Consider the following 13,206-nt stretch of genomic DNA (forward strand, 5'->3'; position numbering starts at 1 on the left):
TGTATAAGATTTAGTCCATGAATGTGGTACTTCCACTTTAAATTTTTAGAAGTGGTGACTTTCCCCTGTATTTCTCAGCTATATTGCTGAGATAATTGAGACTGTGAGTAACGTCATTGAAATAGACAAAGTGTTAATGTAGCAATAACACACATAATAATTATCATCATAATGGAATCAAGACATATTAAAGTACTGAGATCAGAATAAGACTGGCAATTGTCAAAAATTTTAATTTCATATTGTTTCCATTGAAATCAATGACTGTTCTTGTAGGAGCATCTAGGTGGCTCAGTTGGTTAAGCGTCTCACTCTTGACTTGGCTCAGGTCATGATCTCACGGTTGTGGGATCGAGCCCCTAGTCAGGCTCTGTGCTGGCAGTGTGGACCCTGCTTTGGATCATCTGTCTCCCTCTCTCTCTCTGCCCCTCCCCTGCTGGTGTTTCTCTCTCTCTCTCTCTCTCTCTCAAAATAAATAACTAAATTACCCTTGTAATATAGCACAACTTTATGCAATTTGCAGATTTTGAAATACATTTCCATTCAAGATTCAAATATGAAAAACAGTCTAACTCTACTTGAGAAGTACTTTGAAAAACCTTTGCAAGTTTCCCCCACACTAGAAATAAATGGATTTTAAAACATAATTTGAAAAGTTATAAAAACTCTCAAAAATTGCTTTGGCTGTAAGAAAGGTCTTACAAACATCTTTTATACGCATCTCTGTAGGGTCAAACTTTCTTTTTTTAGTTTACTTTGAGAGAGAGAGAGAGAGAGCACGAGCAGGGGAGAGGCAGAGAGAGGAAGAGAGAGAATCCCAAGCAGGCTGTGCACTGGCAGGGCAGAGCCCCACATGTGGCTCAAACCCACAAACCAAGAGATCATGACTCCAGCCAGACCCGAGAGTCAGATGCCCAACCGACTGAGCCACCCAGGCACCCGCATTTCTGTATGGTCAGATTAATTTTCACATGGATATTAAAAGAAGACATTGCCACAAATGGGTTTTCTGTCCAGATTCCTGTTCAGATTCTTCTTTTATGCCTTCGATGTCCTTTAACGTCCCCCTCCCCATCCATGTCCCATCTGCCTCTCTCCCATCACACGTGCCACCAGCATGCCACACACCTTATAGTCCAAACCCCCCTTTGTCAATTGAGGATGCCCCCTTCTCTCCCACCATAAGGGAGCAGAGCTCTTTCTCTGTTCTCTTTCTCTGCTCTCATGGCGCACTGTTTTGCTTGGGTTTTGGTTTGGTTTCCTTCGGTTTTAGCAATCTGTAGGTCTTAGTAGTTTTGCAGTGTGGTCTAGTTATTCGCGAGCATTCTATTTTCCCCCGTGGGCTGTCAACATCTAAAGAATGGGGGCGAACACAGGGGTCGTCTGCAAAGGCTCCAGTGTTATTTGTGAGTATGGTTCTAATAGTGGACATTTGAAGGGCACACATCTTAACTATTTGGAGGTTGAAATCATGCTGTGGGCATGTTGGAGACGCGGTATTTGAAGAGTTGCTGTTGAAACTCTTTTAAAGTTGTGATGACAGCGTTTGATTCTAAAGGTGTGCCCAGACTCACTCCAACACACTGGGTGCAAATGCCACGTGCGTGTGTGTGCGTGTGTGTGTGCGCGCGCGCGCGCGCGTGTGCGTGGTAATCGACCCCGGCGGGGAGAAAACACACCGACCCCAGAGCTTCTGTTTCCCAGTTCGGAACGTCTGCGATCACTTGGACTTTCCGGCATTATTTCCTTGAAGGTGCTTCGGGGCGCCGGTGGGTGGAGAGCGATCTCCCCGCAGCCCCGGGCGTAGCAGCGAGGGCGGGGGGATCGGAGAGCGCGGGCATCTCCCCCCCCCCCCCCCCCCAGCAGACCCGCCGAGCGACCCGCGAGCCCGTTTGGGACCGTTTCCAGGTCGCCGCGCGGACGGGGCCGGAGTGCGTCCGGGCCGAGCCTGCAGGAGCCCTCGGGGCCCCGGGGATGCAACAGGGCGTGGGAGCCGCGGCAGGAAGAGAAGGGCCACCTAGCGGGCTTTGTTTCGGATTCCGGCAGGTTCCCCGAGCCGGAGGCTTTGGAACGCGAAGCCGACCGAGGAGGCACTTCCTTACACTAATTGCAAGGGGAAGGGAGTGACTCATGTTACACCGGCTCGTAGCTTCCCTCCCCGTAACTGCTAAATTGTAGCTTTAAAAGGAAGTGACATGGGGTGGGGAGAGACGTCAGCTGAGGACCACTTTTTTTTTTTTTTCCCGAAGGGTCCACCCCATGGGTGGAGTCTCGCTTTTTTCTTTCCAGTGTTGGCTGACTTACAGCTCCTATAAACTAGTGGCAATTTCTGCACCCCAGCCTGCTCCCTTTCAGTTTCTGGTTCCCAAGCCCATGTGCCAGGGGCCGCCAGCAAGGAGGTATGTGCCGTTCGTGCGATTTCCAGGCGACTTCACCTCTGGGCGTGGCGGATGTTTGTGTGTGAGTGTCTGTGTCTCACTGTTATCCTCTGCGGGGCTGGACCTCACTAAAACCTCTGGAAGGGGTAGGTACAGAGCGAGGAAGCGTGGAAGGTGGAGAAGGAAGTCAGGCTCCAGTGGGGACGTGGAGGGGCAGAGCCTGGAAGGCACGGGGGCTCTGCAGCCACAAAAGGACCCTTCCTTTGTGCTCAGCTGGGCGAGCGTTCGTTTCCCGGGGGTGATTTCGAGCTGCCGTTCAGGGCTTCCTCCCCGCCCCCCTCCCCCTGCGGCCCCCTCCCCTTGGGCCAAAGCGTTTTCTCTGCGATAGATGAAGCTGGGGAGAAGGTTCCTGTTACAGATCGGTCTCCTGTGTCATGCAACACGTTCTTCCGTCCCTGGCGTTTCTATGGCAACCACAAAAAAAAAAAAAAACTCCACAAAAGGCAGCCCCCGATATAAATTGATTTATTTGTATTTCGTTCCGAGTTTGCTGCTTTCCGGACCCGGTTATGGGCTCCGCTTGCCAAAATCCAGCACGGCTTTGTGGCTACCCCCTCCTCACTTTCATTTTGGTTTTTCCCTATCGGAGGAGGGCTGGGGGAGGGGTGTTGTCAAGGAAACAGGCATTTGGGATTACCTCTTTATTTACTTAATTTTTGGCCTATGATTTTCTCCGTCATATCTAGGAATTATGGAAGGAAGGGTTCTGTGTTTATGCGAGTCCTCAGTTTCTGGTCTGCTTTAGGAAACGAAGACAGTTTTCTAGACGTGGTATTAATGCCGTGAGCAGCCTGAGCAAGGGGCGAGCATGCACTTCTTTATAGGAGGTGAGGTCCTTGAGAAAAGTTTTAGAGGGTGTTTGAGGACCAGCGCTGATGGGAACGTTATTATCTGCCCAGGTGTGCCCCATCGCCCAAATATGCAAAAGAGGGTTCTTTGCTCTAGCCTGAACTTACTCAGCACAAAACCTAAGTTCAACAAGTAGGAGTGGGTGACAAAAGGTAACTACTAGCAGGATTCTGTGTTTGGATTTTTTTGTTTTTGTTTTTGTTTTTCTTCGCACATCTTCCTTATGTGGATCACCTGTGCCATCCGCTCTCATTAAGGTCAGGGTGCGTAGACCTTCTCGTTTTCAAAACCGGGAAAGCATTAGCCCATCTATGATTATGAGGCAAGCGTCTGCAGTTGGAGAAAAGTATCCTGAGAGGAGGGAGAAAGTGTGTGTGTGTGTGTGTGTGTGTGTGTGTGTGTGTGTGTGTGTGTGTAGGTGGGCAAGGATCAAAGTCCTAAGTTAAAGCTACTGAATCTTCTCATCCTTTATGGGGAGAAAAAGAATTGATTTTCAGGAAAAGTATAGAATACAAGAGAAAAGTATCATCTCTCTGGTAATAAGCAAAGTTAAATATGATTAGAATCAAGGACATGTCTGCTAGAAAGACAGTCCAAATGGGCCTGTTAACAGGTGAGAGTCTTTTATTCAGTAAGTGTGAGGAAATATCTGATAACGGGCACTATTTTCTTAATGGGCATATCCCGAATTACAAGTCAGCCTTTATAAGATAGATCAATAGTCGTCTCATCCTCGATTCTTAAAATGATCTGTAATTTTAAATAAAGACTTGTGAAGGTCGCTCAGCCCTCCGAGTCCCTTCTCGTTCTGGAAACCAAAAACATTACTCAGAAACCTCAGGCTAACCCCTCAGCATGGAAGCAGGAAGAAGGGGTGGTTTTAACGAGGTTCTGTTTGCAGAGATCCTGACCTAAACATGCTATTATCTGGGACTTCTAAAACTTACCATAATGCAAGAGGTCTCAAGTATTTCAGATACAAAAGGGACCTGAAAATGAGGACTGCGTGGTGTGGCACGAGGCTAGCCAGAACCAAATGGAGTTAAAGCCAAGAGAACTAGTTAAAGAGCAAAAAGCCAAGTGTCGTTGAAAAGAATCTGCCTCTCACTTTGAAAAGCGCCTGTTGGCACACCTGAGCAGTTGAGTTGTGGGTTTTCCGATGCTCGCAAAGAGCGTGGAAAGCAGTCTTGCTAAGTTACTGTTTTCCTAGTCTGAAAATGGTCCTCGGGGATGTAGATTTACCCCTTGACCCCCCAAAGCAGATGGATGGTGTGTGAGTCAAAGTCTGTGATGGGGGGCGCTCTGGAGTTTCCAGACCTAGCAGTTTCACCACAAAAAGCCTTCCGGCATGGAGTTCAGAGGGCAAGAATCGTTGGGAAGCACAGCCAGAAATAAATAAATACTGTCCTATAAATGGACCCTGCGCAGAGCTTAAAAACATAATAATAGCCCTGACCTGGGGAAGGTCAGGGAGGCTATAGAGCAAAGCAAATTCAGGACGCCATGAAAGAGGCTGAATAGAGTAGGTTGGTTCCAAGGAAAGACCTTTTGACATTGGCGTCAGTTGCCACTGAGTGGGGGCCTCACTCCAAGGCTCTGAACTGGGTGCCGTGAAACTGCGAAGAAAAGAGAAGTTGTGGTCTGGGCTCCCAAGTTAAAAATCAAGTTAAAAGTTAAAAATCGAGTTAAAAACCCAAGTTAAAACCAAACAGGTGTGAATGACGTGTGCGGATGTGCACAGGGCTGGAGGGCAGGAGACCAGGCAGGAGGGAGGTGAGAGAGAGCAGACGTGGTTAGTCTGAGAAGACTATGACCGGGAAGAGGATGTGATGGTTGGAAGGAGAAGAGATAGACAAGTCAAGGGGAATAAGGCAACGTTGTCCCAGCTAACAGGGGTGGGTGGTAGGAGATGGTTCTCAGTTCTTGTCCCAAGTGGGGAGAAGTCCGTCTTTAGTGTGGAAATAGAGCAGGTATACCCTGTGCTGGTGGATATAGATTCAGGGGCAGAATTTTGTCTAAACCAGAGCAAGAAAGACTGGTAGAAGAAAGATGATGTGAGTAGGTGGTGGAAGCATACCTCATCCAATGATTGTTGAGTTGAAGCTCAAGAAGTGAAGGCCAGACTTCAGTCAAATAAGAGATTTGGAACAGGGAGCCCCACATGCCCCTGTGGCATCATCCTAATAATACCTACCATTGCCATCGCTTTGAACTGTGGGATGGTCAGATGAGTGTGGGGCCAACTTAACTACGTTTTGTGCGGTCTGCCGTATTCTCAAAAGGAGGTCTAACGAGTTATGTGAAGACTCTACATTCACAGTTCTAAATGGTTTTTAATACCTAAATGTGTAGAAAGACCTATGTGATCAAGCCTGCTTAGTAATCATCCAACACTACCCAGAGCGTGGGCAACTCTAATTCAGTAGTCTCCGTCCAAGACAGAATCAGTTTGGAAATCAAGTTTTGGAACTCTGAAATTTGGCTTCATGTATGGACCAGGGAAGACCACGGCTAAGGCTGTGGGAAAGAGCAAGCTCAAATCAGGAACTCATTCTTTTAACAATATGCATTGTGCATCTATTGTCTGTCAAGTGCTATGGACACAACTGTGAGCAAAACTGGATACAGAGTAAACGGCCACAGTTTTCAAATATCTGAAGCCTTTTCCAGGGAGATAATGTGACTGGCTGATCTCCATTTTCTTCTAATGACTGAGTAAGAGGAAATATCTTAAAACAAGAGCAATTTTTGGTGAGCATTATCATGGGATGATCTGTCTAACCTGTGTCTCCTCCACTTTTCAAGACACACTCTTGTTCCACCAAAGATTTTCTACCTGTTTTTGATTTTGTCTTCATTTTGTTACTCTAGTTGGGTTTGTTCCACTTCTTCCTTTGATCCTAAATCCTACTTTTCAGTCACCCTTCATTCATCCCTTTATACATTCATGCTTACATCATCCATCCACCCATCCATTACTCACTCAACAAATGATATTGACTATCATGTGTCAGGCACTGTAAATGATGGCTATAGCAATAAATAGGAAACTATTTCTTTCCTAAATAAGCTCAGGAACTAACAAGGAGAGAAATGTGGAAACAGCCCCTTAAACCAGAGGGTGTTATCTTTGAGAGATGCATTTATTGGCTAATGGTGCTGCATTCTTGTTTCATTGAACAAATTTATACATAGATTGTGCTGGGCAGAGAATAAAAGAGTGGTTAGCTGTTGACCATTGTCCATGTTAAAGTTTTCTTGTATCTTTCACACTGGTTGAGCTTATGGCTGGTGTCAGTAAACATTTGTTGATTAACGAAATGGGAAGAGGTAGGATTTCTGACCCAGGAGCCATAGAGGAATAGAGTCCAGAAGACTTACATGTTCTCTTTCTGAAAAGTACAAGCTGAGCCTTAATCTCTCAAAGTTCCCTCATAGCGAGTTACTTGTAGACTTCCATGGGACTAGAGCTCCCTCCAGATGCACTCAATGTATAGCGTTTTTAAAAGAGAAACTCCCCCCCTTCATCAAAATTATATGCCCAGTGGTTTACCAGAGAGCCTCTTGTCATTTAGAGCTAGGTTTCCCATAACACATTGCAAATCTATGTCTCCTTCCTACAAAACCTAGATTTAGGTTTCAATACCTTAAATGTAAATATCCAAAATACAGAATGTTAAAACTTTGTTGGAGTACTCCTGTTTATATTTCCTGAGGTCATGAAGCTCCTCTTAGAATTGTTTTGTGCCCACTTGATTTCCTACCTTCATCATGGAATTTATATGGGCAACCTAAAAAAGTTCTTCTGGAACACCACCCTCCTCTGCTTGTCAGACCTTCAGAGAAAACATTTAGCAAGTTCCCCTTCTTAGTTATTTTGATCTCATATGAGGTCAGCTTCTTCCTCCAGCATGAAGTTGTTGCAGAGTTCCAGATAATTCTGGTTGGCATAGATCTCTCCCTTCTGAATTTGGGTTGTACATAGCAGTAGCTATTTCATGGTCATTTCTATGTGGGCTCCTACAAGAGAAGAGGCCACATTTTGGACTTCTTAGGAGTCTGAAGCTGATCACTAAAATTTCTGCAGAAAGTTATTGCTCAGTCTGGGGGATGACAGGTAACTTGCAGAAGCCATCAGAGATGTTGAGGTGACCAGCCAACCTGTAGGCTCTCTGAGAAGGCTTATAGCCCGCCTTCACGAGGACTTCCTGTGTCTATTACAGAGACCTCCCATGTATCAATTCACTTGATCCTTATAACAAACCAAGCAGGTAAAAGTTTTCTTTCCATTTTACAGATATAGAAGGCAAAGATTAGTGAGTTATTCACCTGGTTTCATAATAAGTAACAGAGCTAAGATTTGAACCAAGACCATAGCTTTCCCGAGCCCAGCTTGGAACCACTGTGCCCTCCGTATGGTTGGTTGGCATTGTATCCATCTGTCTGTGCCCAGGGCCAGCGCGGTGCTGCATGCTGAACAGACACGCAGCAAACATTTCTGACATAATCATCAGATCTCCACCATGCAGACCTTCCCCTGTATCCCTTTCATCTTAGTTTTTGGGAGCTGCAGAAATACTGGAAGAGACAGCAGTGGTTTTGAACTTGGGGAAAAACCAGTAGCAGAATGTATAAGACACGCTACTGTGGTTTTCAAGGAGCTTGGCTGTTCTGGTTTAGCCAGGGAAGTGATCTGGTGGGGAAGGGGAAGGGCCCTGTTGCTAAAATATCTGAATGACAGTGCAAGGCATCACATCAAATTAAATAGGAACTGTTCTCAAAACACATTTTTAACCAAGGGTTGAACTTTGCTTAGAAATTGCTCTTAAGGACACCTGTGGTGGCTTCTTGAAAGGCTCCCAAGGCTGTGGGTGGAGAGTCCGACTCTCTTTTCTGCTGCTGATTGCCAACAAATCTATCACCGAGTGTAAAGGCAGAGTGTCATCTGGGAAGACATTGCCTGTGCTGATCTCAGACAAACTTTGAAATAAGACCTGGTGAAATGAATTGATGGGGAGGGAAATTTGGTCTTTTTCCCATCTCCGTCGGCTCCCTCGTGAGCTGTCACCTCTCTGTGGGCAGAGGTTAACCCAGGCTGATGAAATTTTAAAGAGTCTGTCCATACCAAATGCTTCTTCCCAGAATGCTGCCGCTCTCAGCACACAATCAGTGCAGTCCCCGAACCTTCCTACTGGGACCAGCTCACGCCCCCCTCTTTTCTTTCTTCTGCTGCGGGGAAGGGCAGGTTGCGTGGAGATACGGCGACAGCTTCTTTCCCCAAATGTGCACCACCCTTTGGGTCTATCTCTCAAACTCCTGGCCTCTGTTTTCCTCCATCCCATCATCCGTGCTTTAGAAAACTCACTCGAGGGGGCGCCTGGGTGGCGCAGTCGGTTAAGCGTCCGACTTCAGCCAGGTCACCATCTCGCGGTCCGTGAGTTCGAGCCCCGCTTCGGGCTCTGGGCTGATGGCTCAGAGCCTGGAGCCTGTTTCCGATTCTGTGTCTCCCTCTCTCTCTGCCCCTCCCCCGTTCATGCTCTGTCTCTCTCTGTCCCCAAAATAAATAAACGTTGAAAAAAAAATTAAAAAAAAAAAAGAAAACTCACTCGAGATGCCATTACGTTATATGACAATTCAGTCTTTATGGTTCTATCCTTTTTATTTTTCTTCAGTTTTTTTTCAGTTTATTTATTTATTTTGAGAGAGAGAGAGAGAGAGAGAGAGAGAGCATGAGTCGGGGAGGTACAGACAGAGGGAGAGAGAGAGAATCCCAAGCAGGCTCTGCACTGTCAGCACAGAGCCCGATGTGGGGCTCAAACACATGAACTGTGAGATCGTGACCTGAGCCGAGATCAAGAGTCAGATGCTTAACCCACTGAGCCACCCAGGCGCCCCTTTATGGTTCTATCCTAATGACTGCACCGGGTGCTTCCTGGTGGACTGGGGTTTTCTAACTGCACTGTTTCTTGCACAGAGCAGGGTCTGGCATTGAATGGGTACTGTAGCCTAGAGGAAGGTGGGCGCAAGGAGTCAGGGGTCAGATGGCCCCCGCCAGGACTTCCCAGGCTGACTTTCCTTGAGGACAAATTCTCAGCCTGGGCGCTGTTGACATTTTGGGCCAAGTCATTCCTTGTGGGGCCTTGCTGTGCGTTGTGGGATGTTTGCATGCCAGTAGTCACCTCCCCACCCCAGGAGTGACAGCCAGAAACATTCCAGACTTTGTTAAATGTACTCTGGCAGGGCGGAGTTACCTGCCATTGGGAACTCTAGGGAACTCTTACATCTGACACTCAGAAACCCGGTTAGCTGGCTGGTGATCTAAGAGAACTCATCTCTCAGGACTAACTTGCACTCACCAGCTTTGTAACAATGGCCCCAACCAAAGGGGCAATTCGTTCATTTAAATCAATTGATAGGAATTGAAAAATAAGAAGAACACAGGTGTAACCACAAAATAATCAAATGTGGCCCCCTGCCCAGGATTCCATTTAGGTTGCCCCTACCCCTCAGCTGGCTGAGCCCGGGGTGGGCAGGGGGGCTAAACTTTGGGTGGGACAACCCACTCCCCAGTCCCGGTGGGATGGATTAACAGATGTAAGGAAAGAGTTGTGAGAACAGCTCAGTATTCCTGACTTCTGGTGAGTCTGCTGGGATTTACTGATTAATTCCCAGTTTCTAGGCCAACCAGTGTGCTCCCCACCCAGGTCTCCCCGCTTATTTATTTGCCTCTTAGTACCCACCTCCAATTCTGTAGGCATTTCAGGCCTCTCCTGCCTTCTCACTGAAGCCGGAGGGTCACTTTTATTGCTGGTCCTGGGACCAGCTCCTACTTCAGGTGGCCCCCCACCCCACCCCGCCTTGGCATCCCCAAGGCTCCGCAACGGCTCCCCAACAGCTCTCCAGACCGGTGCCGGCAATGCTAGGCGTCTAGTCTGTCCAGGTGTTGTGTCTGCCCTTCTCTTCCCTTCTTCCTTCCAGGACCAGAAAGATGGGCGTGGGGGGGGGGGTGGGGTCTATTCTTCCAAACTCCCACACAATTCCAGAACCTTCTCACAGCATTCCTTCCTGAACCCTTGTATCCAGCCTATGGTTGGCCAAGCACTGAAGGTACAGAGATGAACCAGACGGAGTCTGCCCGTGGGGATAAGACAGACTATAAAAGCATTGCATACACTTGCATGCTGTGCTCTCTCCCATAACTTCCCTGGATCTTCTTTCAGGGTTAAAGGACCTCCCGTAGCTTCAAAATGAGCAGACGGGGCGCCTGGGTGGCGCAGTCGGTTAAGCGTCCGACTTCAGCCAGGTCACGATCTCGCGGTCCGTGAGTTCGAGCCCCGCGTCGGGCTCTGGGCGGATGGCTCGGAGCCTGGAGCCTGTTTCCGATTCTGTGTCTCCCTCTCTCTCTGCCCCTCCCCCGTTCATGCTCTGTCTCTGTCTGTCCCAAAAATAAATAAACGTTGAAAAAAAAAACTAAAAAAAAAAAAAAAAAAAAAAAAAAAAAAAAGACAAAATGAGCAGAAATTCTACATCTTAACCCCTGAATCACGTGGAAATTTAAGAAGTTACTTAAGACCAAATAATCTAATGAACGTTCTGTGGTGTCCCTAAAATCCTCATTTGGCCTCCATTTCTAGCAGAATAATAGGGTTAAAGTTTAAGTAGGGGAAACAGGGAGAAAGGACTGCGGAGATATTTTAAATGTGCCTGATTGTTTTAATTATTTATATTGGGTCCAATTTTAGCTAGATTGAGATTTCATCCCCCCTCCCCTTCTTCCACTCCTTCTGTCTTCTCAAATGGTTGAATCTGTGATTTGTCTTTAAGACAGTCTGGTCTTAACAGCTTCCCCTCCGGCCTGGTTCCCCAGAGAAGATGTACCTGTCTTGAACATGTGCTTAGCCAGGCTGGGATCTAGTTGTTTCCTGTGGGTGTTGGGCAAGCGTTGAGTTGCAATTTCCCAAGAACGGTTATGCTATGTGGCACACCCTGCCTGCCTCTCTGGGCAGGGAGAGGATTAGCAGGTGGGGAGTCAAGGTGTCCAGTCCTTGTCAAAGGCCACAGGAATATTTCATTAGCGAGAATCTGGTGACTGTCCCGCCTCCTTCCCTAGACACTTTCTGCTGGGCCACAGAGACTGGGGGTCTTTTCGGGACAATGGGAAGCAGCATGGCACAAGGGAGGACCAGGGCAGGGTAGCAAAGCCTGGGTTGGGGCCCCAGTCCTAGCCACCTGCTTCCTTTCAGTGGGACCTTGGGCTTCTTGAAACTAGGAGCTGTCTCTTGGTGGGTACTGTCCCTGGCACTGGGAGGTAGCCTCACATGTCCTGTGTCCTCATTTCTCAGTCTGGTCAGGGAGGAGTCCAGGCGTAGACACAAACGTCTTCAACCACCCACAGGTTGGGGTCATATTGGGGAGTGTGCCAGCAATTTGTGCTGAGCTGCGGGAGAGACTGGGCCCAGGTCACCCAAGCATCCGTTTTGCAGAAAGATCTAAAATTTATTTTACCTTAAAAAAGACAACAAAGATGGATGTGCCATGATATAACACACAACATTTACATGAACTTTTAAGACAAAACCCGCTCGATTGTTTGGATGGCTTTAGGCCATAGCTCCAGACCTTTTGGAGTTAGCCTCCTCTGCTAAAGGGAACATTTCTGCAGAAACTTCTAGAGTGCTGAGTTGGATGATCTCTAAGTGACTTTGTGGGAAGGAAGAGTCGATTTATTGTGCTGTCCCTTCCAATGCCTTTCCTCTTTACCACTGTCACTAAATGAGGAGTCTTGGGGATGGGATGGGGTGGGGGGAAGCAGGGTTTGAGTCATCTCTGAGAACTGGCCTGCCTTGACTCTGTTTTCTCCTCTCTCTGTTCCTGATGGTATAACTGATGGGGGTTGCTTGGGTCTCTTTTTGGCTCTGGTCACCCACCACCCACCTTTTTGGACTTTCCTCCCTTCTACTGGAATAACCCCATCTCTGGATTAGCACAGTGCCTTGTTCTGTTCTTTCTAATGTCTCTTCCTCTCCCATTGCCTTGACTATCTCTCGAATAAGGAGTTACTTCAACTCCTACTGCCTGCAGCTATCTTTTATCTTATTGTCAGTTTATGATACATTACTTCCCGTCCTCATAAGTATTTCTTTCATTGGGATTATCTTTTGAAATTTGGACAAAACAGGCAAGTAAAATTTGCCGATTCTAATCCCAACAAGCTGTCATAAAGGTACCCATTACTCCACGCTCTCCAGTGGGGAGAAAAATAACCTAAGTCAAACCTCCTGTGTAAATAAGAAGGCTGGATAGACCTTGTTGTAATAGAGGGAAAGAGGAGAACCCGACACCTAACTACCCTCAATAAACCACTTTTTTTCCCTTTCCAGTTAAACTTTGTTGGAGGAAAAAAAAAAAATCTGAACTGTGGACTTTGCCCAGGCATAAGCAAACCATGTTTTGTTTGGTATATTCGAGAATAATAAGGAAGAAGGGTCGACCTCGTGTGTGTGTGCGTGTGTGTGTGTGTGTGTGTGTGTCCGTACTCTTCTTAAAACCATGTTATTAGGCCACCTGGCTGGCTTGGTTGGTAGAGCGTGTGACTCTTGATCTCAGGGTCAGGAGCTCAAGCCCCACATTGGTTGTAGAGATTACTTAAGTAAATAAAGCCATATTCTTAAGCATAGATACGCTGTGTCACTTGGCCCAACATTTGACTGAAAATGCGAATAACGCTGTGAAATTATTAGGCTGCTGTGATGTCTGCACATAAGAAGTCTTACCACGTATTCCAGTGCAATGTATATTTGCATATTTGTGTGACACAGGATGGTGCGATCGGCATTATGGTGTGGAGCCTGTTGAAAATAGAGAAAAGGTACTCTGTGACCACAGGGGGTTTATTATCTAATTCAGTTTAAACGAGCAA

General features: G+C 47.0%; 1 protein-coding gene across 1 annotated transcript in view; it reads left to right on the forward strand.

Annotated features, from left to right (window-relative positions):
- Window positions 1–2,290: 2,290 nt before the first annotated feature.
- Window positions 2,291–13,206, forward strand: part of AGPAT4 (1-acylglycerol-3-phosphate O-acyltransferase 4) — a 126,414-nt gene continuing 115,498 nt past the window's right edge. Inside the window, exon 1 of the mRNA XM_047101698.1 lies at window positions 2,291–2,399. The gene's annotated coding sequence lies outside the window, so the exon portion shown is untranslated. The remainder of the gene's footprint in view (window positions 2,400–13,206) is intronic.

This window comes from Lynx rufus, unplaced genomic scaffold, assembly GCF_022079265.1.
Source record: "Lynx rufus isolate CCGP_SWC_20201006 ecotype Redwood Valley unplaced genomic scaffold, mLynRuf1.p SCAF_6, whole genome shotgun sequence".
Taxonomy (NCBI): domain Eukaryota; kingdom Metazoa; phylum Chordata; class Mammalia; order Carnivora; family Felidae; genus Lynx; species Lynx rufus.